Source organism: Fragaria vesca, linkage group LG2 (genome assembly GCF_000184155.1).
Source record: "Fragaria vesca subsp. vesca linkage group LG2, FraVesHawaii_1.0, whole genome shotgun sequence".
Taxonomy (NCBI): Eukaryota; Viridiplantae; Streptophyta; class Magnoliopsida; order Rosales; family Rosaceae; genus Fragaria; species Fragaria vesca.
This window is the reverse complement of record NC_020492.1, coordinates 32,791,796-32,795,219: the sequence shown is the minus strand read 5'-3', so window position 1 is coordinate 32,795,219 and position 3,424 is coordinate 32,791,796.

Genomic DNA, 3,424 nt, shown 5'->3' with positions numbered 1-3,424 from the left:
CCCTTGACCGTCCAAGGGGCCGCCTTGACCCGCCTTAACCCGTCTTGGGCCGCCTTGACCCGCCTAGGGCTACCTTGACACTCCTAGGCAAGGGGACACCTTGACCCTCATAGGGACGCCAAGTGGCCACCTTAACCCATTTAGGGCCACATTGACCCTCATAATGCAGCCAAGAGGCCACCTTAACCCATTTAGGGCCGCCTTGGACTACCAGAACCCGCCTTGGGCCTCCTTGACCTTCCTAGGGCCACCTTGACCCGTCTTGGCTGCCTTGACCCTCCTACGAGTGCCAAGAGGTCGCCTTAACCCATCTAGGGCCGCCTTGACCCGCTATAGGCCGCCTTGGACCGCCTAGTCCAGCTTTAACCCTCCTTAGACCTCCTAGACCCTCCAAGGAGCCGCCTTAACCTGCTTAGGGCCGTCTTTACCCATCTTGGGCGCCTTTACCCGTCTAGGGCCGCCAAGGGGCCGCATTTGCCCTCCTTGGGCTGCCTTAACCCGCCTTGACCCGCCTTGACTCTCCTAGGGCCGCCTTGACCCGCCTTAACCTCCTTGGGCCGCCTTAATCCTCTTAGGGCCGCCAAGAGGCCGCTCCTTAACCCATCTAGGCCTGCCAATGGGCCGCCTTGACCCGCCATGGGCCGCCTTGACCAGTCATGACCCTCTGAGGGCCGCCAAAAGGCCGCCTTAACCTATCTAGGGCCGCCAAGGGGCGGTCTTGACTCGCCTTGGCCCGCCATAGGCCTCCTTAACCAGCCAAGGGCCGCCTTAACCCTTCTTGGACAGCCTTTACCTTCCTTGACCCTCCTAGACCTTCCAAGGGGCCGCCTTAACCCGCCTTGACCTTTTTGGGCCGCCTTGACCTGCCTTGACCCTCCTAGGGCCGCCAAGATGCTGCCTTAACCCATCTAAGCCCGCCAAGGGGCCGCCTTAACCAGCCTTGGCCCGCTGTCACACCCTTGAAATTGACAAGGAAAATCCACTAAGTGTTGGTTAGTCTTGCACCACACTTAGTCAGATGAATGGGCAGCAAAGGTTGCCAAGAAGCAAGGTGGAGGCGACAAGGGTTCGGAGGCAAGCACCAAGTGTCCCAGCTGGGTGCACGACTATGGGTCTGCAGGGTGTGTGGCAATTAGGCACCCCAAGGCTCGGCAGGGTGCACACCTCATTAGCACCTACGGGTCCAGCAGGGTGTGTGGCAAATAGGCACTCCAGGGCTCGGCAGGATGCGCAGTAGGGCTAAGTTGGGTGTACGCATCATGCATGCACCTCAGGGTTCAGCAGGGTCCGACAGAGGGTTCAGCAGAGGGTCCGGCAGGGTTGAGCACCTTCATACACCTAAGGGTCAAACCTCATATGCACCCAAGGGTTCAGTGGGTTGCAAGCTCGTCAAGGGCAGAATTGTGTATGCAAGTGCACACGCGGGCGCGGTGACAAGGCAGCCAAGTGTGCAATGCAGGCGGTTATGTGGAAGTTACCAAGGCCTATCCAAAAGGTGGTTACCAAGTAGTGGGCAATGGCGGTTACTAAGTGTTGCAACCATGATCTATTAGTGGGGATCATGGGAAGTTACTTTGTGTAACTTCCCACTTTGGATAAACTAAGTAGTGGGTAGTTATTTACTATTATCCTAAGTCAGTTGGGGATGTCAACCGCAAGAGTATACTGCTCTATAAATAAGTAGTCGTCAAGTAACACTCAAACGAAGCTTCCAAGTTCGGAGTTTGTTGAGTTGCACTAGCCAAAGTCCTTTGTTAAGTGTGAGTTAATAGGTTGGGTTTTCCCGTACTTTGCGTGTGTTTGAAAGACAAAAGAAAAGCTTGAGTTTCCACCAAAGTGAGAGGGATATACACTTTAAGTGTCGAAGCACCTTACTCTGAGGGTGTGTCAAGTTCGGCTGGTCTTGTTATCTATCAAGGTAGCAAGACGCCATCACGATTCCTATCAAAAGAAAAGAGTGTCAAACAGAAAAAGAGAGAAAAATTCCGCTGTGTATTAAAGGGCCGTGACACCCGCCATGGGCCTCCTTGACCCGCCTTGGGCCGCCTTGACCCTCCTCGGGCCACCTTGACCCGCTTTGGGCCGCCTTGGATCGTCTGGACCCGCCTTGGGCTGCTTTAACCCTCTTAGGGCCACCTAGGAGTCGCCTTGACTCCGCTATAGCTGCCAAGGGGCCACATTCACCCGTCTAAGGTCGTCAAGGGGCAGCCTCGACTCGCCAAGGGGCCGGTTTGACCCTCCTAGGGCCGCCAAGAGGCCGCTTTGACCCCATTAGGGCCGCCAAGGGGACGCATTCACCCGTCTAAAGCCGTCTTGACCCTCCTAGGCCCGCCAAGGGGTCGCGTTCACCCACCTAAGGCCGCTAAGGGGCTGCCTTAACCCGTCTAGGACCACCAAAGGGCCGCCTTGACCTCGCTAGAACCACCAAGAGGCAGCGTTCACCCTTCTAAGGCTGCCAAGGGGCTGCCTTGACCCTCCTAGGCCCTCTTTGCCTCGCCTAGGGCCACCAAGGTGCCGCAATCACTAGCCAAGGGGTCGCCATGACCCTCCTAGGCCCGTGTAGGACCGCCTTGACCTGCCTTGGCCCGCTTTGACCTGCATTGGCCCACCTTGACCAGCCATGGCCCGCCTCGACCCGCCTTGGGCCGCTTTGACCCTCCTAGGGTCACCAAGGAGCCGCCTTGACTCCGCTAGGGCCGCCAAGGGGTCACGTTCACCCGTCTAAGGTCGTCAAGGGGCGCCCTTTACCCGCCAAGGGGCTTCTTTCACCTTCCTTGACCTACCTAGGGCCACCTTGACCCTACTAGGCCGTCCTAGGCTTGCCTAGGGCCTTCAAAGGGCCGCCATGACTCGCCATGACTCGCCATGACCCTTTTAGGCCTGTGTAGGGCCGCCTTTACACGCCTTGACCCTTCAAGTCCCTCCCAGGGTAGCCAAAGGGCCTCCTTAACCCACCTAGGGTCGCCAAGGGGCCGCCTTGATCTGCCTAGGGCAGCCAAGCGGCCGCTTTGACCTGCCTTGGGCCGTCTTGACCCTTCTAGGGCCGCCAAGAGGTCGCATTGACCCCGCTAGGGCCGCCTTGACCCCTGTAGACCCGCTTAGGGCCGCCTTGACTCTCATAGGCCCTCCTAGGCTCGCAATTACACGCCTTGACCCTCTTAGGCCCTCCTAGGCTCACCTAGGGTAGCCAAGCGGCCGCCTTGACCCGCATTAGGGTTGGCACTTCCGAGCCAAAAACCGAAAAAAACCGAGTCGAAAACCGAGCCGAAACCGTAAAAACCGGGCCGAAAAAAAACCGAGCCGAACCAGATCTGTTCGGTTTGGTTTTCAGTTTCAGCTTTGTAGAAACCGAACCGGACCGGAAACCGAAGTCAACCCGGTCAACCATTCAAAACGACATCATTTTGGTTTTTTTTTTTTTNTT